Source organism: Solenopsis invicta, chromosome 7 (genome assembly GCF_016802725.1).
Source record: "Solenopsis invicta isolate M01_SB chromosome 7, UNIL_Sinv_3.0, whole genome shotgun sequence".
NCBI classification, from domain to species: Eukaryota; Metazoa; Arthropoda; class Insecta; order Hymenoptera; family Formicidae; genus Solenopsis; species Solenopsis invicta.
Genome location: NC_052670.1, coordinates 14881398 through 14908727, shown reverse-complemented (window position 1 = coordinate 14908727; position 27330 = coordinate 14881398). Strand labels below are relative to the sequence as shown.

At 29.7% G+C, this 27330-nt stretch overlaps 1 long non-coding RNA gene across 1 annotated transcript; it reads right to left on the bottom strand.

Moving 5' to 3' along the window:
- Positions 1 to 15288: 15288 nt before the first annotated feature.
- On the bottom strand, positions 15289 to 19271 carry LOC120358206. The gene is made up of 3 exons (XR_005575173.1): positions 19120 to 19271; positions 16116 to 16302; positions 15289 to 15950 (listed from the first exon to the last, which is right to left on the bottom strand). It is a non-coding gene; the product is annotated as an uncharacterized LOC120358206 (long non-coding RNA).
- Positions 19272 to 27330: the final 8059 nt, after the last annotated feature.

The following is a 27330-nucleotide window of genomic DNA, read 5'->3' as shown; positions in this document are numbered from 1 at the left end:
CGCGAATTTTGTGTTTTTTCAAAAATTATTTATTTATTCATGAATATCTATTTTGTCCCCTTCAAAGTAATCCCCATGAGATATTATACACTTGTGCCAACGGTTTTTCCAATCTTCGAAGCACTTCAAAAAATCATTTTTTTTTATCTTGTTCAGCTCCTCCTTCGATGCCGTCTTTATCTCGTCAAGCGTAGCGTAACGTCGTCCTTTCATGGGCCTCTTCAGTTTAGGGAACAAGAAAAAGTCACAGGGGGCCAGATCTGGGGAATACGGTGGCTGCGGCATCATTAGTGTGTTGTTTTTGGCCAAAAAGTCGCAATTGAGCAATTGAGCAATTGAGCAATTTTGGTACGAATTTCGCGGCGACCCGTCTCATGCCCAAATCATTGATAAAAATCGAATGGCACGAGCCAATCGATATGTTTAGGTCCTCAGCAACTTCTCTAACGGTGATTCGACGATTGGCCAATACCATTTTCTCCACTTCATTAATTTTTTCGTCTGTTGTTGAAGTGCTCGGGCGTCCGGCACGCTCTTCGTCGTTCACATCTTCTCGGCCTTCTGAGAACATTTTGTACCACCGATAAACGTTGCTTCGGTCCAAGGTAGCTTCTCCGTATGCCACAGTCAACATTCGGAATGCATCCGCGCACTTAATTTCGTTTTTCACACAAAATTTGATACAGGTTCTTTGATCCATTTTTTTGAATAGGTAAAAATCGAAGACGATCCAAAACACGTGCAAGCAAAGCAGCTGTCAACAATTAAGTGAACATTCAAAATGGCCGAGCTTGTCGGCATAAGTGAGAGACATGAGTACCAACATAACGCCACAAAAAGATCGAAATTCGAATATACGTAACCCGCGAAAATTCAAAATTCGCGATACTTTTTGAACACACCTCGTAGATCTGTGCAATGGCGTTAGATGCGGCGATGAAATATAATGTCGCAGGATCTGTATATGGTTATACATGGTACGTAGATGTACCCAATGTAACTGCAGGCTATATTTTTCAATTGACACCGTCTACGTTAAAAAATTTGGTCGATACATGGTAAAAATGCTACCCGCTAAGATATCAGAAAATTGTTCTTTTCAACGTACCAACAATCTTTGATATTGTTGTGAGGATTCTCAGATCTTTCATGACACAGAAGTTAAAAAACAGATTTTACGTCTGCTCCCACGAGAACTGTTTCGAAGAGATTCCAACTGATGGTTTGCCTGTCGAACATGGCGGTACCGGTGAAACAATTCAGAAGTTAACAGATAATTACGGTAAATTAGATAAATGTTAATGCAATACTGGATAATATAATATAAAAGATGTATTGCTAATGTCTTCTCTAAAGCAGGAATTGCTGGAGAAAAAATAAACGTCTCACAATTAAGACACAATCAACCCACGTAGCACATAATGGTTTTAGTATTTTTTATCCGTTAACTGGTAGTTAGTAGTGCCTTTTAGCGGAAGGACAAATCAATTTTAGAGTTGGGAGAATTTTTAGAGTGTTTCGAAGGGTGGTTTTTCGAGCGTAAGGGTGCTTTCCGACGTTCGTATTCGTACGATGCGTTTTGTTTCCTAGTTTATAGCACTTAACAGTCATTGTTGGACGAAGTACGATCATGAAAAATAATTTTAAAAAAATTGCCCCGGGAACATTCCAAACTTCAACTAGCTGTATAATCAATTTCAACCCACAGACATAATTTTGTATTGCACCTCTTACAATTATAATAGTAATCATATTTAATTACATTTATAACAAACATATATATTTATCTGTAATCATTGTATCATAATAAGCCATAACTTAAAATAATTATTTTTTACACATTTTGTGATTTCAGAATTTATTTAGTTACACGTATAACAAACATGTGTATTTATTTCTGCGCTATATATATTAGATCTTAAAAAAAAAATCAATTTTTTGTCAAGTGTTGTAAATAAAATAAATATAATTTAAAAATATATTTATTTGTACAAAAGTTTTGAATGTATTATTTCATTATATTAATCATTTAAAAGTATCATTTAAAACATCATTTAAAAGAAAAAAAAATATATTTCTCCGAGAAACTTATAATGTTAAATAACATAATTAAAATTAAATAAACAAAACATAAACTAAACAAAAGCACAAGTAGTAAACGTATAGAAAATTTGTGTTAGATCACTTGATAACATTTGATTGTATTTAATGTAACAATTAAACAATCTATTTGTATTATCATTATATTATATCTACGAATACTATTTTTTGTTTGTGTTCTGTGGATTAATATCTTGTTCGATTAAGCCGGTTCTTTTTACTTCTCCTTGTGTAGTTTTAATGTATGAATTTTTAAATGCTACAATTTTAATTGGTTCGTTTATTAAGTTTGTTGTTTTATCCCCTTCGTTTGGAAGGTTTTTATCAATTATGTCAGTTCTTTTAGGTTTCGTCGTAATTTTTACATTTTTATTTTTGAATATCAAAGTTTCGATAGGGTTTACTTTCTAAATGGAGTTTATCGTTCGTGTTTCGTTTTTGGTCATTATCTTCTTGTTAATTGTGTTAGTTTTGTTTGATTGCTTTAAAGCATGTTTTACCTTTGAGTTTTGAAATAGTAGTATTTCCCTTATTATTTTGTTATTATCATTTAAAAAATTTGTATCAACCGGTTCTTTTAGTCTGTTTTGGTTTATTAATGTTCCTTGTGCTCTCGAACATCATAGATTTAATTGGGTTTATTAGTTAAATTAAGTCTATTGTTTTATTATAATATTTCTTTTTAGTATTTCGACCTTGGTTATGCCGGTTCTTTTATTCTTAGTCTCATTATTTTTAATATTTAAGTTTTCTATTAATTGGAACATTATGTGCTACAGGGGAAGCGACGACGAAGAAGCGTCAAACACAATAAAATAAGCAATAAAAATATCGAAAACAAACCCGAATGTAGAAGTAGGGCAAAAGAAAATACCGAAAACCATGGTGAAGGAAGAAAGGTGAGGCAAGTAACCAGATGCGCAGTAGACCATATGTTTCGACCAATCAAAATTGGATCCAAATGCTGGATTTCACTATGGCTACAGTCTTAATTAGATACCCACTAACAATGATATTTGGACCTAAATTTCCTTGGCTCACAGCACATCGAGCCGTCAACGATGCACGTTAACTCTCCTTTCTTTTTATACCATGCCGAAAACGACAATAAAAACAAAAGAAACCGGCATGTATTGCCGCAAATTAAAAAGACATTAACGTATTTGATCGTACTTAAGGCAATAAATTTTCAAAGCATTAAAACGAACATTCATTTGCTAACAGTGTTTAAAAACTCTAAGAATCAGTCATTGGATTCTAAAATGTACAATGAAATACTAGTTTATGCACTTTATACTGTTTACCTAGCACTAAGAACTTAAAGATTATGTTTTTAATTATATTTTAACGTAACGTAATATGTTCGAAATAAATTTGGAGACAAGATAGGATACAAGAAACAAAAAACACTTTGTCTCCAAATTATATATGTGTGTGTGTGCGTGTGCGTGTGCGTGTGCGTGTGCGTGTGCGTGTGCGTGTGCGTGTTCGTGTGCGTGTGCGTGTGCGTGTGCGTGTGCGTGTGCGTGTGCGTGTGCGTGTGCGTGTGTGTGCGTGCATGCGCGCGTGCGTGCATGCGCGCGTGCGTGCGTGCGTGCGTGCGTGCGTGCGTGTGTGTGTGTGTGTGTGTACGTCAAATTACATGCTAATTTAAATACGTATTTAATACGTAATAATTTCATATATATTTGATATTCAAAGAATTCTTAACAATTTTTAACGATTGTTGCTTGAATAATTCCCAAGTAGCACATATACGTTTCAAAAACGTTCTATAAACGTTTTTCCGAAACGTTTTACTACCAATTTCTAAAAACATTTCTCATGCATTAAAATGTCCACTGAGAAAAACGTTAACTAAAATGTTTCTTTTCCGATAAAATAACGTTTAAGAAACCATTATAGAAACGTGTTTTTTACGAATAAAGAAATTTTAAAATTTCTACTCTTTTAAAATTTCTAATTAATTGTCAAAAACAATTTTCTTAATGTTAAATAAAACAGAAGTTATTTATAGTAAAAACAATTCGGGAATCTTTCTCAAGAATTTTTTGGGAATTTTCAAGCGGCCACCCTCACTCAAGTCGTAACCTCGCCGAACGTTGCTTGACCTGTAAGACTGCTGCGAATTGATGCCTGATGATTGATGATTGATCTGTGAACACTTTGTGTTAACACATGTATATCGAATCACTACATGGTATTGAAAAAATAAAACATATAATTAAAGCATATTATAAACACATAAAATTATACTCTTTTACAATTACGACTCGAATGAGTGACCGCTCGAAAAAATTCTTGAGAAAAATTCTAAATTTTTTTTTACTTTAAAACCCATTTCTATTTTATTTAATGTTAAGAAAACTGTTACAGTATTACTTTTTTACAGTATTTACAGAAGAAACGTAAAAAATACGTTTCTTAAACTATGGTTTCAAAAACGTTTCTGTTTATACGTTTCTTAATGGTTTTTTACGGTTATAAAACTATGGATACATTTTAAAAACGTATTTGAAACCATTATGTGCTACGTGGGTTGGTTGTGTCTTAATTGTGAGACGTTCATTTTTTCTCCAGCAATACATACTTTAGAGAAAACATTAGCAATACATCTTTTATATTATATTATCCAGTATTGCATTAACATTTATTTAATTTACCGTAATTATCTATTAACTTCTGAATTGTTTCACCGGTACCGCCATGTTCGACAGGCAAACCATCAATTGGAATCTCTTCGAAACAGTTCTCGTGGGAGCAGACGTAAAATCTGTTTTTTAACTATTGTGTCATGAAAGATCTGAGAATCCTCACAACAATATCAAAGATTGTTGGTACGTTGAAAAGAACAATTTTCTGATATCTTAGCGGGTAGCATTTTTGCCATGTATCGACCAAATTTTTTAACGTAGACGGTGTCAATTGAAAAATATAGCCTGCAGTTACATTGGATACATCTACGTACCATGTATAACCATATACAGATCCTGCGACATTATATTTCATCGCCGCATCTAACGCCATTGCACAGATCTAAAAACATCCAATAAATAATGGACATATACATTAAAAATACATTATCATGACAGTATCCGCTACAAATCATTCAAGCGATACATTATTTTAACAATACCTAAGCTAGGTTTGATATTTTGTGTATTCTCGGGTCATGCCGAGCTGCGCGCACAAGGTAAACCGTTCTTCCTTGATTATCCGGTTTTCGCAAGGGCAAAAATATTCTAAGTGCAAACGAAACATTTCTGAATTCTTAAAAGAAATATACTTTCTCGTTTTACACCAATACAATGTGACAATTTAGTACCAGCTAATTTTTTTTCAAAAAAAATTGTAATGAAAAAGACTAACAATAAGTTTGAGAACTAAAATCATTAATCGAACAGATTATGACGAGAGAACTAAAAGTAATTCGTGCAGAAACATTAAATCTTCTTAGACATTTAATTCGATGTATAAAACATGTAAACGTTGTTAAAAAAAACTAGTGGGTATTATATTAAATGATAAAATTAATAAATATTTGCGATCCTTCTGTGTCTCATAGATCTCTGGAAACTTGATTGTAACACTGTATGTACCTCTAATTGTCTCTAAGAAATATCAAACACATTATATTACTAAGATATAATAGGAATGCTAAAAAAAAGTTAAAAAAAATTATTTCTAATAATGATTATTACCTCAGATTACATAGCTCTTACAGTTCCGGTTAAAACGGATCCTTACTGCTATACCATTCCGGTAAATTGGACCGATGCTTATAATAGTTTCGGATTCTGTATTTAGTTTTTTCGAGATCAAATTTGTTGACTCTCAAAAATTGTAAAATGAGAAAATTATCTACGTAAGAATTAAAAATTTCCTTTAAATATAAAGTTATAATTCTACTTGAAACAGTGCTAAGTCCAATAAAAGATTTTTCATATAATATTAAACACAGTTATAATTATAATTAAAGAGTGCGTATATTACTCTTGAGAAAAAAGAATTTTGAAATTTTTGATACATTATACACTATATCGAATTACATCTCTTTTCTGTTATATATGTACATGCGAAAAAGTGAAAAGAAATATAAATCCGACCGTGCAATCTTTACGTAATTCACTATGAGTAATGCTAATTCCGGCGATAAATTTCGAATTTCACATTTCGGAAAGTTCTTATGGAAAAAAGTAACAAATGTTTTGGAAACGTTTCAATGTCAGCTACACTAGCGGTCATTAATGTCTTTCTCGTGCAGTCCTTTTCCTCTATCTTTTTATATAATGTATGTACGTAACGTACATAAAGAATATAAACGCAAGCGCATATCAATGTACACGGGCAATGCAAGAATGTGAAATAGAAAATAGGATTTAAAAACCTATTTAAAAAATTTAAGGCGACCTCTATCCAATCAATAGACAATGCTTTTTAAATGTTTTTTAAATATTTATTCTTCATCATAACGTTTTTTAAATGTTTAAAAATATTTTAATATTTTAATATTTAAAAAACGTTATAATGAAAAATAAATATTTAAAAAACATTGTCTACTGATTGGGTAGAGGTCACCTTGAATTTTTTAAATAGAAGATTTTTAATTCCTACTTCTTATTTCACATTCTTGTCTTGCCCGTGTATATCGATATGCGCCTGCGTTTATCTCGCGTAGAATATGCGTTTTAGGACAAGCTATATAGTAAACACAAAGATAATGTTCGTTACGTACACATTGTTGAATTTAATCGTTGGCCTCCTAATTGTAAATAAGATAATGGATTGTATTTTTCTTTCATGTTTTGTGTCGTAATCTTACATAATAGTATTCAAACTTTGTTTTATCTTTATTAATAATTCATGTACCACAATAAACATATTTATATTTTGAATATGTAAAATGATTTCTTCTCTTTTTCTCAATAAAATAAACAGGTAAAGAAATAAATAAGGAACTTTTAAAAACTAGTAAAATGTAATAATACGATAAAGTTTCTTGATAATTCCACTATATATCACATCTCTTCCGATACTATATCTTAATATAATTTTACTTTTTTTATGTATTGATTAAAGTGCAATATCTATTCTATTTCTTTTAATTTATTTTTTTCTTTTATCATCTATTCTTTTGTTTTGTTTTCAAACATGTATTATTCCTCAACTCATTCAACAAGCTGAATATCAGAAGTAACGTTATTCGACGCTGATAAGTTGTATTTCGTTTTATTGTTCCAAAATTAATGAAGTGTATTTGAATTTCATTAAGTGATCATATTTTAACGCGTTTATTATGTGACCACTATCATTCTTACCAATTTGTGCGGGCAAGTTGTCATTTTCTTTAATCCATCGTTTAATCTCTGCGATGGCATTCTTTCTAGTCTCGTTGGTCTCGTTCAAATGTATTGCTGCATATTTTTTGTCCTCGCTAGTTAGTTCTTGCCAAGCGTAATGCGTGATCTCACACTTATTCGTCATAGCGACGATAATGAATGTAAGTTATAGTGAATATAAAACCTTGTTTTCACGAACAAACTTACAAAAATTTTGAAATTTTTATATAAACTTGCACTCTAGCTTACTTTACTCTGCCGACTTTTGATCAACGCTCTTAATAATCGCGCTCAAATATGTTATGTAAAACGAAACGGAACTTTGCAGTGTTTTTATCAGTATCAAACAACTTAATGAAAAGGGAAGGAGAATAACGAAGAGTAAATATAACCCATACAGTTTTTATTAATGGAAGGCCATAATGTGTACAAAGAAAATCGAGAGAGAGAGAGAGAGAGAGAGAGAGATTTTTTGTTTCAATTGTGACCACAGAGATGTATCTATGCGCTGTCTGGTCTATTCTATTTTTCTGTTATTAATGTTTCCTGCTGCAATATCTATTTAAAATTTTATGTCTAACTACAGACAAATATAATTATAACAACTAATAAAATAAGTAAAAAAAAGAGGATATTATGGCTACTGTCGACAATATGGCTATTCCTATCATTTCCGTAGGCGATGTATTCTAATAATTGCTTATGGAGTTATTTGTTTAGCCCGCCGTTTTTTATTGATGCTAATATGCCAATATATAATGACTAATAATTGTTATAAGGCATTTTTACTTTTGAGCACTTCCAAACTTTTTCAAGGTACACTTTTAACATTCAATTACATAGAGTTCCTCATTATTCTTAAACTTAAGTGTATTATCACACGAAGGTACATACACTCGAGTGTTTTTTTTGTTATTTAACTTTTTATTGGGCCGTATGCATTTCAAGTTATACAAAGTTAAAACAATAACATGGAATTTTGTTAAAATGATTTTTTAAGCGAAATTTTTATTTCAAAATACTTTTTCGATAAATCGATTGTCATTCTAAAGAGCGGTGTTTAGAAACATTAGAGACATTTTATGCTTGTTGTTTAATATTAAACAGGGATAAAATAATATTTTTAATAAAAGTTCTAAAGCTTCTGAACGCAGGAAAATTCTAAACAATAGAAAATTAAAAATTTATGCATTAGATTTTGCACTGCATAATCGGTGGAAGAAAAAAATTGGTTGTAATATGGCTGTTTATAAAAAATAATTTTAATAAATTAGTTTAGTTTAAAAAAACACAGTATCTTGTTATAAAATTATATATTTTTAATTTTCCATTGTTTTGAATTTTTCTGATTTAGAATTCTTCCGTGTACAAAAACTTTAGAAATACCATTAAAAATTTCATTAAAAATATCATTTTATCCCTGTTTAACATTAAACAACAAGTATAAAATAATGTCTTTAATGTTCTAAACATCGCCCCTTAGAGTGATAATCGATCTATCAAAGAAATATTTCAATATAAAATATTCGGTTAAAAAACCATACTAATAAAATTCAGCTAGTTGAAGTTTGGAACGTTCCTAGAGCGATTTCTTAAAAATTATTTTTCATGATTCTACCTTGTCAAACAATGACTGTTAAGTGCTATAAACTAGAAAACAAAACGCGAATACGAACGTCGGAAAGCACCTTTGCGCTCGAAAAACCTCCCTTCAAAACACTCTAAAAAATCTCCCGACTCTAAAATCGATTTGTACCATTTGCCCCTCAGCTAAAAGGCACTACGAACTACCAGTTAACGGATAAAAAATACTCGGACCGAATACGTGCGTCGGAAGGCACCCTTATGATCAAAAAACCGCCCTTCGAAACGCTTTGAAAATTTTCCCAACTCTAAAATCGATTTGTACCATTTGCCTCTCCGCTACGAAGCATTACTAATTACCAGCTAACGGATAAAAAATACTTGAACCAAATACGTACGTCGGAAGCACCCTTATAATCGAAAAACCACACTTTGAAGCACTCTAAATATTCTCCTGACTATAAAATTGATTTGTACCAGTTAGTAACGCCTTTTAGCTGAGGGGCAAATGGTACAAATCGATTTTAGAGTCGGGAGAATTTTTAGAGCGCTTCGAAGTGTGGTTTTTTGAACGTAAGAGTGCTTTCCGACGTTCGTATTCGTACGATGCGTTTTATTTTCTAGTTTATAGCACTTAAGAGTCATTGTTTGACAAAGTAGAATCATGAAAAATAATTTTTAAACAATCGCTCTAGGAACATTCCAAACTTCAACCAGCTCTTTATTTCCATTTTTTTAGTGTCGTTCACTGTCTGATTGTTGGTTCTTTTATTGATATCCCAACATATCACTGTTGCTTATTCTAATAAAGCATAGCCAATCGCCAATTCTCTTCCGCAGATTCATGATCTGCGGAAGAGAATTGGCGATTAGTTATGCTTTATTAGAATAAGCAACAGTGATTGTTGGTTCTTTCATTGATATCCCAACATACCACTGTTGCTTATTCTAATAAAGCATAGCCAATCGCCAATTCTCTTCCGCAGATTCATGATCTGCGGAAGAGAATTGGCGATTGGCTATGTCTGATTGTTGGTTCTTTCATTGATATCCCAACATACAGATTCATGATCTGCGGAAGAGAATTGGCGATTAGCTATGCTTTATTAGAATAAGCAACAGTGGTATGTTGGGATATTAATGAAAGAACCAACAATCAGACAGTGAACGACACTAAAAAAATGGAAATAAAGAGCTGATTGAAGTTTGGAATGTTATCTGATCATACATAAGATATAGTTAAATTATAATGTAAATGATGGTAAATGTATAGATAAGATGTGTGTCTTATTCTTATTCGACATGCTGTGTTACGACTGGAAAACAATTCGGCGCACATTCTAGTTGAATTCGAAGAATTAGGGTAAGATTACCGAAATCGTCCCATTTTTGACATAAAAGCTTATAACTAAGAAGTTATGAGGAATATATTGTTATGCTCGACGAGACGAGCACACAAAAACACTCGCGCGAGCACACAGCACGAAATAACTACACTCTCTCTTTTGTACAAAAGAACACTGACTTTAATTAAATAATTTTATACAATTTACTGAAAGCGGAATTAGCCAAATGTCGCTTGACAGCTACGTGTCCAGAACAGAACAAAAGCCGGCCGCGTTTCTTTTGTCCGATCGATAGATCTTCTTTCGGCCAGCTTCTCAAGCTCGGCCGAACGGGCACAACAATATTTAATTTTCTTACGTTATAATGAAGTACAACATTCCTTCTTTTATATTTATTTTTTTCAGAATTGTATGTATTGCCATAAATTTTTAAATGACGATTTTTAAGAAGCCTTCAAATAGTGCAATTTAGGCAACTAGTCTCTTAAATCGCACCACAGGTTAATATTACTCTTCCTGGAGTAAAATGACACTTTTTCTGCTAGATTCCTCCTTCTCGAGTAAAAATGCGTTAGATAAGCATAATTTTATTTATGTTGGAGATAAATATTGTAAACTAAGTATAATTTCAGTCAATGTCATCATTTCGATAATTTTTCAATAATATTGTAATAACATTGTTACATTATGGCAATATTATTACAATGTATGCTTGTATGATTATTATATTTGATTTTATGTATATAACCACGATCAAAGCAATAGTGCGATTTAGGAAACCAAGACATGGTGCGATTTAAGAGACTAAAGCATTTTGTCAAACTTTATTTATTTAAATTACAAATATTTATTTATTTAATTTACAAATATGAGTACAAAGTTATTTGAACTTTGCTAATCTAATTTTAATAATATTGTGATTATTACAAATTATCAAAATTTTGATTATTTGTTTTACCTTTTTTGCAATCAAGCTACGAAATGTGTTGAAAAATAGCAACGAAGTTATCATTTTTTTTCAAATATTAATTACAAAATTTCTATTGTTCTTAACGTGTTGAGATGAATAGAGAATAATGATAATGTTATGTCGTTATCAAATAATACTGCAAAGAGTGTACAAGTACTGTAGTTGAATTTATACGCAAGGTGGTGCGATTTAGGAGCCGATGCGATATCGTCAACCTTAAAAATATATCTCTACTATATTATAAAAATCAAACGCAGTAATCATGTATGTACGTATGCATGGCAGAGTTCTCTTCATAACTATTTGTTTCCTTTTCAAAAATTAATTAAGTTTAAGCTGATAAATTACTTGTTTGTTAGAGTGCACATATTTAATCTCTATTTAAGATTTAGTTAAATTATTCTGTCTTACTAGATTAAATTATAATGCATGATTTATATATACATAGTTGAAGATAGTACCTGTGATAGTACCTGTAATCGAAATAATGTGAACAGATCTCCTAACAATCGTTCCTGTTTAACGTCTTCTGAGTCAGTAATATCGAGGAAATAAGCACGCGTGTCATAGTTAGCATTAATTATGCTTTACGGTATATTTGTTGGTGTTTTATGGTACGTTTATTGATAATAAATATACAATCTATTTCCATTTTGTCTCAATAAGTTTGTCTAATTCGAGTCTTCTTCAATGAACCGCAAAAGAAGTTATTATAATAAGATCAGAAAATGGAATTAACGCAAAACTTGACGCAAACATTACTCAGCAATTGTTTAAGGACAGGATTGCCTTGATCAATCAAAATAAAAAATAAAAGATAAAAAATAAAAGAAATAAAGAAAGAAATAAAGAAAAAAGTGGTTATCAATTTGTAATTTATTAAATATTCGTAAATATTTTTGTACATGTTTACATATATACGAGTATCAATATCCGAATAGTCTGTAACACCTGCGTCAGCGTCTCAATATCCGCATAACTTGTCCTAATGTCTGTCCACAATGTGACAATCAGTTTGCTGATATTAAAAATATATAAAAAAAAAATATAAACAATGATAAAATTAGTAAACTCATTTTCATTTATATGTGAATAAAATATTCAACATTAGTATTATAATATAATATTACAAAATTTCTTCAACTTTGCTTTTTCTAAAAAACTTTTTTTTTAGTCGTTTTTACTAAAATACTGTTTTTATATTTTTCAAATCATGTAGCTTTAGGAACATTAAATATTGCACTTACTTTTCTTATAGAAACGTCTCATTTTACTTTTAATACTCTTTACTTCTAATTCTTCTTCTAATGCTAAATATTTTCTTGAGAATACATTTTTTTTCATTTGACGTTTTGTATAATTCGCAAATTATAAAAACCTATTTTAATTTAATTCCAATTTGTAACATAATATTTTTAGATGTATTTATAATATTTATAATGTATTATCATACTTTTAAACATTAATATAAAAAATAAAAATAATATTTATTTCCAGTGCTGTTATCCAATAATTGGATGAAAAAAATTAAAGTGATTGCTTTTTGGATAGAACAGGCGACAAAAGTAATATTTTATTAAAATATATAGTAACATATTTAAGTAACTTTTAAAATAATTAAAACTAATTAAGCAAAAACAAAATTACTTTTTTGTTCTCGAATTCATTTTTGGATAACCTAGCATCCCACATAGACAAAAGCATCCTCCAGCACATATTGATTGAAGTTCGATAAGAGCGTCAAACAACGTGGATTCCGTTGTCGAAAGAAGAATTCCAGCACTCATTAATTAAAATTTAATCTTAGTCGTGGACCAATGCGGACTCTATCTTCTTTCAAGAACAGTCCCAGCACCCATTAATTAAAGCTTGATTAAAAGCGTCAATCAACGCGGACTCTGTTCTCGAAAGAAAACAGTCCCAGCACCCATTGACCCAGACATTCAAATGCAGTGAGTTTGTTGTCATGTTGCCAACAATGTTGCAGCAACCAAGTTCGATAAACTCGGGACAAGGTGAGACAGCATTTTGTCTGTAAGGTTGCACTCGAGTGATTTCCAATTCTATTAATGGCAAATAAATAGCAACATTTCAACATTGAATTTAGTACTTGCAAAGTTGTTGCTATCAAGTTGCTGTCATTTTTTTCGAGAACAGTCCCAGCACCCATTGATCTAAGCTCGATAAAGAACGTCGATCAACGCGGACTCTATTCTCGAAAGAATAAAGTTTGTCCCAGCACCCATTAACTCAGGTAGCCAAATGCAGTGAGTTTGTTGTCATGTTGCCAACAATGTTGCAGCAACCAAGTTTGATAAACTCGGGACAAGGTGAGACAGCATTTTGTCCGTAAGGTTGCACTCGAGTAATTTCCAATTCTATTAATAACAAATAAATAGCAACATTTCAACATCTAATTTAGTACTTGCTAAGTTGTTGCTATCAAGTTGCTGTCATTTTTTTCAATAACAGTTCCAGCATCCATTGATCAAAGTTTAATCTTAGCCGTCAATCGATGCGGATCTTATTTTAAGAACAGTTTCAGCATCCAATGATTAAAACATGTTCAAGACTTCAATCAATGAGTACTAGAATTGCTCTTGAAAGAGGATAGATCATAGGATACATCTTTTTGTCTATCTAGGATGTTCACTTACCCAAAGATGAACGTGAAAACAATAAAGATAATTTTGTTTCATAGTCTTAATTACTTTAAAAATTTGATAAAGAATGTTACTTTGTTACTATTAGGTGTGCAAATTAATTCCGTATTTTACATTTTGTATCATAACTCTGTTTTAAAACTAAATATTTTTTCACCACTTTGTAGTTCGTACATGTGTATCTCTAAGTGCTCAAAACTCAATATGCCTTGACGAAGAAGGCATTATGACCTCATGAAACAACTGTGAACACGGCGATCGACAAGTAGCATTTGAGACGGAGCACTCTTTTCGCATTTTAATTAAAAGTTTCAATTAAAGACGATTGCTTCGCAAAAAATGCACCAAATTAATTTGCGCACCTAATACTTTAACGATTGAAAGATTACTTTGGTCGTTTTTATCATATTATAATAAACATAATTTCATCATAATCTTCTACATATTATATTTATAAATTTTATGTCAGCTCAGGAAATTGTTTCTGATAGTGATTCATTTCAGACAATAATGATTATTTTGTAATTTATAATAGAAAAAGTGAGCAAAAATGACAAGTATTTTTGTGCATTATTTTAAGAATAAAATAATTTCTAATTATAATACAATATTTAATATCATAAAGCTAATATATAATTAACAATTTATTAAATTATCAAGAAAGGAATAATTATTAAATGATTACTTACATTAATGAAAAATACATGAGATATCTTGAATGAATTAATAGTACAACAGTACAACAAATTGTGATAACTAATAACAATATAAATTCAGACTATCAAACTTGAGGACAGACATTGGAACTGTCCTAGACTAACAATAAGTTTATATAGTAGCAGACTTTAAAATATTTAAAATCAATTTAAATATAATAAAAAATAAATTAATAAAAAATCATATAGAATGTACTCAAAGAATTATTTTTAATTAAAATTTAATCAAAACATTTCTTTCAAAAGTCAATTAGAAAGATTTTTTTACGTTACAAAAATTACTTGCTCTTAGCAAAATAATTAAGGATTAAAGTTTATTATCTTATATAATGTTACCTCAGCTAATTATATTATTATTTAAGTAAATATTACACAACAAATGTAAACATTTAGTTATGTATACAAGCATAAAATATCAACGATTTAAAAAAATATTTTTTTTTAATTTAAACTTATAAATATTTAATAATAAGATTTTAATATATTTTGGAGACAAATTTCATACAATATATTTAAAACTTTGAGACTAAAATTGTTATTTAAATAAACCATATAAAATAGATCATATTTAAATAGATATATGAAGAGATGTCTAAACTAAACTTTAAATATTTCTCTGAAAAAACAAAAAAAAGTTTTGTCTGCAAAAGCTGAATGCAGTACTTAGCAACCAGAAAAATATAATGATACAGAAACAGAAGAGACATTAGAAGAAAAGAGAAAGCACTCCCTCTCGAAGGGTCAACATTTTCTTCTAGAACCGGTTTCTAGATTTAGGGCAGGTGAAAGCATCAACATTTGAAACACCAAAACTTCAAAAAATCAAATTTATATAATTACACAGGCCTCCGTTTTTAGACTTCTTTACTGTTGTTTGAATAAACTTTATCATTTTCGATGTATTTTTGCGCGCTGATGAACACGAATCCGGCAAGCAAATTGTTCCATCACGTCAAATTTGTAAGAAAAGTCAGGTTAAAGTGTCAAAAATTAATTCGGCGAAAGAAAAACGTACGGCGTTAAAAAAAAATCTATTTTAAAAGTAACAGTTGACACTTTAACATATAACAGAGAGAGAGAGAGCAGGCGAAACTTCAACTCACAGGAAGGGTTACTCTTCCCGAGGCCATTGCAGGATCACCTTGCAGTAGCCTCTTCTGTTCGTGGATCGCGTGCCATGAGGACAGATGTCACCTTGCACCGGCCACACTTCGCTTAGACACCTATCTAAACTTGAGAAAAGTTGAAATAGGACAATTTCTTTTGTTGACTCTTTAGTTATGCAATAAAAACTATGTTAATGTATTATTTTATTATGTAAAACTTAAGCCAAAGATGCAAAGATTAAGAATTTATAGTAAAACTTAAAAGAAAATTAGTTTTACATTATTTTTTACCTATAAAAAAAAGTTGATCCCACTCGGTCTAACATGGAGAATATGATGACAAAAAACTTTCCCTCCTTGCCGTTTGAATTCTAGTTGAGCTTTGAGCCAGTCAAGTCAATGTGGCGATCAATGTAGAGGAGGACGTCTAATTTTCTCCTCTTCTCCTAATCCGAATCTTCTATCTCGATCATTCTCCCTTCACATAGCATAAGCGATCAAAATTTTGCACAAAGTTTTCCAGACCCAATGATACGTTTAAAGGTTAAAAAGCATTAAATAATTAATATAATTTGTCTACTATTGGATGTAAATAAAATATTTGAATTTTTTAATATTGTTTTTAATGTCAAAAAAATTCAGTACAAAAAAATCATTATGTTTGGCTTTAAACATTTGTTAATGTTTACCGTTACATTACAAATTGCTAAGAAAAAAAATCATAAAAATAATATATATGTTACCAAACTGTTTATTCTTTACACGTAAAATGTATAAGTATCTCCTCTGCAGATCGCAAAAAAGAACTGAGGCACTGTACTTGATTGTGTCCATTGTTTTTACGCTGTTTACCTTTCATTTTCTGAGAACAGCAGTTAATATAATTTTTTGTTCTATTAATGCGAACTTCTGGCCTATGCAGCTTCTTTGTCCACTGCTGAATGGAATAAAAGCATATTTTTGCCTGTTGCGAAAATTTTCCAGAAGGAAGCGATCTGGATCAAACTTTAATGGATTTGGCCAGATTTCCGGGTTCCGATGTAAAAACATAATTGTTATTGCTACAGTAATACCTTGTGGAATGATATTATTTCCTAAAATAAAAGAGATAAACTATTATGAATTGCATTGACTTTAATACATTGATTAATCAATTAACGAGGAAAAGTAACGCAAAAAGTAACGCGTTACTTTGATTTGTAACGAGCAAAATTTTAAGTTAATATTTTTTAATAAGTAATGCATAATGATAACAAGTTCGATCCAGATCGCTTCCTTCTGGAAAATTCTTACAACAGGCAAAAATGTGCTTTTATTCCATTCAGCAGTGGACCAAGAAGCTGCATAGGCCAGAAGTTCGCATTAATAGAACAAAAAATTATATTAACTGCTGTTCTCAGAAAATGAAAGGTAAACAGCGTAAAAACAATGGACACAATCAAGTACAGTGCCTCAGTTCTTTTTTGCGATCTGCAGAGGAGATACTTATACATTTTACGTGTAAAGAATAAACAGTTTGGTAACATATATATTATTTTTATGATTTTTTTTCTTAGCAATTTGTAATGTAACGGTAAACATTAACAAATGTTTAAAGCCAAACATAATGATTTTTTTGTACTGAATTTTTTTGACATTAAAAACAATATTAAAAAATTCAAATATTTGATTGATTAATCAATGTATTAAAGTCAATGCAATTCATAATAGTTTATCTCTTTTATTTTAGGAAATAATGTCATTCCAAAAGGAGTGACTGTAGCAATAACAATACTGTTTCTACATCGGAACTCGGAAATCTGGCCAAATCCATTAAAGTTTGATCCAGATCGCTAAAAATAGTACCATCTTCTCCTCTATAATAATAATAACGGTAAAGTTGGAAAACAATTCTTTAACAAACCACTTGTTGTCATTATGCAACATTCATTGAAAAAAGTAACTAGTTAGTTGACTCGTTACGTTAACGAGGAAAAGTAACGCAAAAAGTAACGCGTTACTTTGATTTGTAACGAGCAAAATTTTAAGTTAATATTTTTTAATAAGTAATGCATAATGATAACAAGTTAATTGTTAAAAGTGATTATTCCAACCTTGGCCTTACTATTACTGTTATGGAAAATTGTAACATTATTACCAAATTATAAAATGTAACGAGTAACGAGTAACGGCGTTACTTACCGTAACTCGTTACTTGCCATACCTGTATATATTATATACCTATATAGCGATAAATATTTATATATAAATTTATAACAAATTTACATACTATAAAATACGAAAAACATTTTTAAATAATTATAACAAAATAATATGTAAAAGCTTGATATATCCTGATAGATAATAATTTTCATAATTTTATTAAAAATTTGTTAGAGTTTTTTGTTTTGTCAATCGTCAAAGCGCGTGTCGGAAGTTAGTCACATCGCAGGGGCAAAACTGAAATAATACTATTCGCCCGCGAAACTTTAAACCGACATAACTTATATATGATTTATAAATAAATTAGATATATCATACATCATTGTACTCGTTAGAAAAAACGCTACAATTTTTACCATATAGAAATATTCACTTTACCATTCGCTTTACCAAGCTAATACAATTATAAAAATTATTATCAGTCAGAACATATCTACCTTCGACATTTTCGACCTTTTTATGATTTTATTTTTAATGTTTCTCGTGTTACATAGTATATAAATTTGTTATAAATATTAAACACGTGCAGATTGACAATTTATTTAAAAATCAACTTTTAAGTAGTACTCGTTTAATTGTTTATGTATTCAGTATCATTTCCACTGTTTCTTACAATAAGTAATAATTGTTTGCCAAACACGATGGTAGATAATTTACATACGCGTTCTTTGGTTTATAAATTTGATTTAAAACACATTTTGCACACAATTATTTTATATGCTTGTTTAATATTTATTTTCATTAAATATTTATTTAATAGGATTTAAAAAACTTATTTAAAATATAATTTAATTATTGTATTTTATTGACTCTTTTTGATATTTTCCTTTTTCAAATGACATAAGTAACAAAAATGTTATTTTAGATGTTATTCCACATTAAAAATCAATAAAAGTTTGTATTTATATGTTATTAATGTATTTATGAATAAAATATATGAAAAATGTGTTTTATTTTGTTAATTATAATAAATGTTTTACAAACCTTAAAAAAATTTTTCCAAATTATAAAATAAACAATACAAGTAAATCCTAATATGACCCGGAAGTGTCAACAAATTAAAATGACAAAAATGGCAGTGATAAAAACTTACAGTTCTATTTGAACACTGATACTGCTATGGATAGTAGCCCCACAAAGTAACTTCTCTTGACTTATTAACAATCGACGTCTTTATTTTACGCGAAGCAGCTAGTGTTTCGTGTGTCTGCTTAAATGCGACTGATTTTTCGGCATCAAACTTGATATACCCGGCGAAAGTCACATATACTTGTTTCGAAGATTAGTGTTAGAACCAATCGTCAATCAGAAGTCTATACATGACCATATATAGAATAATGTAAACATACAAATACAAGCTTATTCACGCAAGTACGCACGTAGAGATAATCGGAAAGGTCATCGAAATGATACGGTGCTCTCTATGTCTCGAAAATACTCAGCGAGATTAAAAAAATGAGTAAATACAGTAGAGCCTTCCACAGCCTAAGTTCCATTCTCCGAACACTTAATATCCGAATGTTTTACTATTAACTATTTGAATGTTATACCCTATTGTGAAATTAATTTTGATTTCTTTACGTAAAGAATACAAGTTTTTTTGAATATATAAAGTCCTTTTTGTTAAAAATTTAAGTTTTTGATTGAATAAATGAAATTTAATATAAAAATGTATTTATTCTATTATCCAAAAATTCCTTTATCCGAACAATTTTGTCTCGCTATTATTTCGGATATGGGAAGCTCCACTATATACATATAAGTGCCCTATTTTATAAGATTTTGGCAAACACAAATATCCACGAGGTGAGCTGACCGATATTACCGCACAAAAGGGACAACAGATATAAAAATCATTGCTAAAAGACTTTTAAAAAATGAAACGCATTATCGATTAATTAGTTACGCGATCTATCGCAACTAAATCAGTTTTACCGACCAATAAAACAGACGGCAACAATGTTGATAATATACATATGTACTAACATCTTTATATGTAAGATTATACACTATTTTTAAAAAATGTGCAATTTTTGGAATTTTCTGTGAATCTTCTTTCAATAATAAATCATCTTCATCACTGCTGAATGATAAAGAATCGCACGCGGAATGGAATAGACAAGATCAAAGCAGTACTTCCGTAATGAATTAATTTTATTATATTTACACTGAAAATGATCCAAAATTGAGTATCGAAACGTCTGTACTAATAACTGCTTACAGCAATTTCGTTTAACATTATTATTATATTGTTATTAAAATGCTCATTTAAAATGTGTACAAACATAATTATTGTGAAGTTGGATTAGATAAAGCATAAGGATGAATTAACGATAAAAAGAAAGAAGAAGTAAGAAAGAGTTTTGAATCAGTCATGTCATTTGGTTGATAGTATAGATATTTGATAGAATTTGAACTTTGTACTAAAACGAGACTCAAATATCGATTGCGAGATACGGAAGAAGTGCATATCAGCAGCGATTATAAATATAAGAAACTGCAAAGATTAAGGCCAATATTATTCATAGTGATTTTTATATTTATGTCCGTAAGTTCATATTAAGTAATACAAAAGATAAACACCTCCAAATCGTCTTTTAATAGAATTATATTTATTATCATTAAGATAAGTGCATGTATTATACTACTACTATTAGATATTATTATAAGATATAAATAAAATTATCAGTTTCTGATAAACTTAATACAAAGATCTCTTCCGTATAAATTTCACATGTTCAACCTGGATTAGTTCAAATTCCTAATCAGTAGTTTTTGATATGCCATTTGATTCCGATCTGTTGAAAAACTGCGATATTCTTCGGTCTTATGCAAACAAAAGCTGTAATCTTTAAACTGTGCATATTTAGGAAAACGAAAGAAAATAAAAGCATTATATTATGATTAATCAGAATTATTTATTTAAAATCGTTTCAAAATCTTGTCACGGTTCATTCCTGTAAAGAACATAATGTAAATTAAAGGAATAAAACTTAAATAATAATAGCATTGTAGTAATAATTGTAATGATTGCTGAACGAATGCGATAAAAGTTTGCCGTAATGTAGAATCTAATGTAACAATAAATGATTTAATAGAAAATATTACAGTGGAATAAATTTAAAACAGAGATTGTATTTTATTTTCTCAATTAATTCTAAGCAATAAATTCTTTAATAAATTAATTTTTACAATTTTTTCGATATCGTACATTACATAAATGCAGATTATATATTTCGATAATAATCATAATGAAAACATTGATAACAGTGACCAATTAAGATAACCCCACTCTCAAAATTTCAAAGTTTCAATTGATAAGATTATATTCATTGCAAGGTTAATTAAACTTGACACCGTTATTTATATATAATTTTGATAAAAAGTTATTTGTCGTGGTAATAATTTTATTTTTGTAATTTTATTCATAAAATGCTTGTTTCAAGACGTTACTCTTATCTCTAAAAATTTTTAATGGCGGAAATAATCTGCGTATTTGTTTTTTCAAAAAACCGCTCCCGATCGATAGATGTAAAATGCAATTACTATTGTCAATCGCCCACGAATTCTATTAAATTATCGAGGACAATTAATCAGTCTAAAGAACTGTAGAATTGCAAGTACACAGCGAGCGTGAACCATTTCGGAACATATAATATCTATTTTTATTCAAACAACAAATTAAATTATAATTCTATTAATTAAATTGATAGTACCACAGAATTTAATATTATAATATTCAGCAATCTATATTCAGCAGTCAAATATATTGTGAAATTTTTTTAAATTTCAGATGTTGAATAATTTCGTTCATAAACGATTAGCATGTGTAAAACATCAAATTATATTCAAATTATTTTTTCTTTTATTTTTTGTTTAATTAACGTATTTTTAGGAGATGAAAATAATGTATTAAACAGAGTGTTAATATTTAAAAATTCGAGACCTAGACTTTGCATCGCGATATCTTCGCTTGTAGGGCACTGACAGAAGAAATAAGAACACTTTTATTATGTAATTTTCCTAAAGTTACTGTTTGAGACTATTTAGAACGTGATCGGTTCAGCCGTTACTGAAATTTACTGAGATCATCAGATCTTGTGTATATGAAAATTATCGATTCGCGTAAAGAGAGGTGGTTCGCTAACTTCGCTTGGACTTGGACCGCGCCTCTTGATAAGATGTTTTATAAAGATCTATAAGAACGTATCTCTGCATTTACTCTCTTGTAAAAAAAAACGTATGCTTTTGCTAATAAAATCTAAGTCAACATATCCTTTTAATATTTGTAGAAAGCTTGGCAATTCCTTTCAATAATCTATTAAATTATCATTACCTATTCAGAGGATCATAAGTTAGGACGAGGAGACGGAAAATGCGGTCGGAATTGTATTTTGAGATATGACTATAAGACGAGTAGGAACGAGGCCTAGAATACATCAAGGTAAGGTGTCTGATGTGAGATCCTTGAAGAGAATACTAATTTTGATTATGCTCGCACCTTACGATCCTCAACACTTCAAGGTAATAAAAGATTAAAAAATTAATAGATTTGCATAAGATGAGAAATAAAGTAATAGAGGGAGAAAGTAGCAGAATGTGAATGACGAGCACGTAACACGAAATATATCGATGGAAAGATATTAAATTCAATTTTCAACATACAATTTCGCAATGCAAAATTATAATTGCGATGTTGATGTAATAATTCATGTTTTCATTGCAAAAAGATTGAGAAGAAATATAATTCATAATTTCTAGATGTCATGTAAAATGTAAATTTAATTACTTTGTGTGTGTGTATGTTATCATCTTTAAATATTAATTTAACTTAAATGCCATATGAAAATTCATGCTTATTGTAAATTTATGCTATACGCACACACCGGCAATTAAACATCCAATATACAATCAATACTTGCATAATAAAAATATAAAAATATAAATAAATATTATTATAGCAATAACATTTATTTCTACACATTTTTATATTTTTTGATACATTTATCCGATTTTTTATTATATTTATCAGTTCCATTAGTTCTTTCGAAATATATACTAATTTGACACGTTAATCATTAACTCAAACACTCATTTATGAAATGAGCATATATTATATTAATTAAATTTAAAAACTTAATTTGTTTTATTTTAAATTACTTTAATTTAATAATAATTTAAAGATTTTGCAGAAAATATTTGATAAAACAAACATATAAAATCATTAGATTATCAACAAGCAATGATCAACTCGCGATCTGCAATTCGATTTTCATATACATACTTTTAAAAAATGAGAATAAGAATGAAATCTCTCTAATGATATGTGGCTACTTATTAAGTCTATTAAGAAAAAGTGCACAAGTGCAAAAAAAAACAATGACTTACTTTTAGATTAAAATACATGAAAAGTATTATGTATGTACAGATAAGTGTGTCAAAATAATAAAATATATATTTAAATAGATTACAATTATGTATTATTCGCTCGAAGAAATTGGATAAATTTGGGAATTAATATTAATTAATACAATCATAGAGTTATATAGGATGAGTCTCTCACATTATGCACTATTCACTAAATTATCATAAAAAACGCAAGAAGAAAACAGCATTAAGTTGTACTTCACGAGATTCTTATTGCCTATGAATTGCACGTTATTCGCATAATGCTTTTTGTCTATTGATATTATTTTTTTTCTGTGTGCGAAAATAGACGTTGGCCAATGATGACAACGACGACGATGTCACTAATCGTGGATACATTCACTAACGACGAAAGAAGTTGAGAACGGTATCACAACGTCTAGTACCGTATTAATCAGCTGGATGCTTAATTAATTTCATTGCTGACATAATCAAAATAAAAGCAATTTAATAAATTAGCACGCCGCGTAGAAAGCACAATATATGTAAAAGAAATATGCCTCCTTCAAAAAGATCTTCGTTAATATTTATTCGAATAATTACACAGTATTATCTAAAGAAGTTATAAACGAAGGAATATTGAAATTATTGTTTGTCAGGATCGGAAGGCAAGGATATTTTTTTCAATAAAAATATTTCAAATAATATTTCTCTATTTTCTATATTTATAATATTAAGTATTTTAGCATTGTTCGGTACATAATCGACGTAATAACTTACGCTGGGCATCGATCACAGTGATTCTACTATTCTTTCCTTCGTCTCGTTTCGAGGAAATTCGGCGAACAATGACGCGTGGGGAGATGAGCCGATGATCACTCTTGATATTTTTTCGACACTCACTCCTGCTCCAAACTTCAAATAACACTCTTTGGGCATCACAACAATCGGCGAGCAAACGCAATGAGCCTGTACATCGATCTACTCAACACCGCTTTACAATCAATCTTGATCTTAAGAACTGAATTTGTTGCATATGTAACGTGGAATTTCCGTTACATCCCTGTCTTGGCGAGGCAATACAGAAAGAACATCCTTTAGCAATTACTCGCATTACGCATACGAAACATTTTCGTATGAGCAATTAGATTGAATTTCTTATATAGCAAAATCCAATTAAATTTGTAAAACAATAAGAGTTTTTTTATTCATTTTTATTCACACTTTATATCACGCCATTGATACTTGAAAAAAAATTTTTAGAACAGTAATGATAAAAGAAAATAAAAGACTGAGAATTAAACGACCGGAAATGCATTACACATGACATCAATCGAAGATGTTATACGAGCAATTAATCATCGGACTAACAAGTCATATCGATCGACGCTCAATCGTTTATACGTTAGCGAAATTTCTTTATCGCATTCGCACCGTCATCTTAATTGATATCGCAGACGCAACGTACGGAATGTTGAATGCAAAAAATTGGAGTTCAACCATTTTCTCCGCGAGAGAAAAAAGTATTTAAAAAATTAAACGATGTCATGTTACAAATCGGAAAAATCTTAATTGAATAAAAAAATCAATTCAACTATTTAAAGTAGATTGTGTTGATAAAAATATTAAAACACGAAACAAATTCAATACCCCAATTATAATTGCTGTTTTGAAAAGATTGTTTGTTCTTTGTACTGAGACTTGATAAAGAAAAACATTTTTTGTAATAGTAAAATATTTTAATTTTATACAGATTTAATATTACGTTACATATATATTTGAAATAATTGATTAATTGATATTATTCCTACGTCTTTCTAAGTAGATATAAATATAGAAATTGAGTATTTTAATTTTGCATTGCTAATAGAACTGACATATAACCAGCAGATGTCTTTATTAACTGCAACACGTAAAATAGATACAATAAATAAAACATTATTTAATATAATTAAACATAATTAAATGTAAAACATTATCTTAATATGAGACAATCTTAACATAACAATGGCTAACGCAATATGTTATTATTGGAATTAATGTGTTATCAGAGTCAACTAAAATTGAGTAATTAAATGAATTTACCGTGAAGTTCGATTTCAATTATGCTGTCTCGTCCGAATGGATATGTGTAGTAGCGTTCCGTTGCGCTATCCTCGACAGATTTTTTAAAGTTCACAAAAATTAATTTGAAAAAGGCGCCATGCTAGGCACTACTCTCCTACACTGTACACACTCCCGGTCTTTAGTCCGTTTAAAGCTAAATCTGAAAATAAGGGTCTGGTTACGGGGGGGGGGGCGGTTACCAGATTCAAAGATAGCATATCGCAATAACACCTACAATGTTTTTTTAAATATATTTAAATATTTATTCTTCATTATAACGTTCTTCAAATATTTGAAAAACATTAAAAGATTGTTTGCTGATAGGGCTGTCGACGAGCACCGAGTGTTGTGGTGCCGTGTTACGATCAGAAAAGATTTCGTAGCACACGTCTACTGTTCGAGTGTTCTAGCAAAGGATTTCCGTCTTGTTATTACGGTTATTGCGAAGGCATGTATCGCTAAGATCAAGATACCTCATGGTTGCGTGGTAGCTGATTAATTCATCATCACGCTTACGTGAGAACCGTACAAAGTTAATACACGTATTTCGTGAAAAAAAAAAATTCGCGTCTAGGTCTGCTTAAACTAATTCACATGTGACAGGTCTAAGATTTCGCTAATCCATTTGAAGGTAAAATTAGAGGTACTCGGTAAACAAAAATAGATTAGAAACTTGTAATCCATTTTAATTCATTTGAATATATTTTGGATTAAAAAACGGCAGTTAAGTTTAAATCCTATGTCATGGAATAAAATATATTAAATAATTCGCGAAAATTTCTTTTAAATTAAAAAAGAAAAAATAACTTTATTTTAATCCCGTTTCATGGATTAAAATGGATTATATGGCTCACATAACTTTCCTAGATAGGAAAAAATAGAAATCCAGTAATTTTAATCTCACTTTATGAATTAAAATAGATTCAAAAAATTCTTAAACTTTAATTAGATAGAAATGGATTTGTGTAGTCGAATCCAAATTCTTGATTTTTTGAATCCATTTTTATTCATTTTAAATATTTTGCTATTTGCTGGATAAAAAATCCAATGGCAAAGTTGACATTAATATTAAAAACATTATGTATAACAATAATCTTTGTAATTTATGTTTTATGTACTTTACAACTTATTCTGCTCAATCAACAAAAATAAAAAGATTAACAATACAGTGGATGCTAATTTACATGCGCGCTAATTTTCAATCCTCTAATTTTGCCTTTACCTATCACTTGTGTTTCAGTTTTCAATAGGCTTCAGATGCGGATATTTTTTTCTCACAAAATTTGTGTGTTAATTTGTGTGTGATTCGTACGGTCAGTTATGGTTATCACAACTGGATCACATATAACTATATTGATGCAGTTGACACATCAAACTAAATAAGTCATATCAACCATACACATAAGCCTTGTTTACACCGAATACTTGATATGCGTAATATCTAGTAACCATTCCATTGAATTATTTTAATTTCGGTAATAAATTTAATGAATAGTATATTAATCTGGTACAACATGAATCAAGATAATTAATTAAATATAGATATCATGTATACATTTACACGCATCGTCAAAATTAAGACAATTTAATAGAAAGTTAGTAGTTGGTATGCGTGTCAAGTGTTCGGTGTAAACTAGGTCATACACATAATACAAAAATAACTAGGATGATATATGACTACAATGCTTACAACTAAATATTTCCTGTTATATCTTTTTTTTGTGTATAAATACTAGTATGAAATTTACTTTTTCTTGCTTTGTTAAATATTAATTCTTTAATACAGTATTATCGCGGATGAACTATCTTATTACAAATTTTATTGTTTACT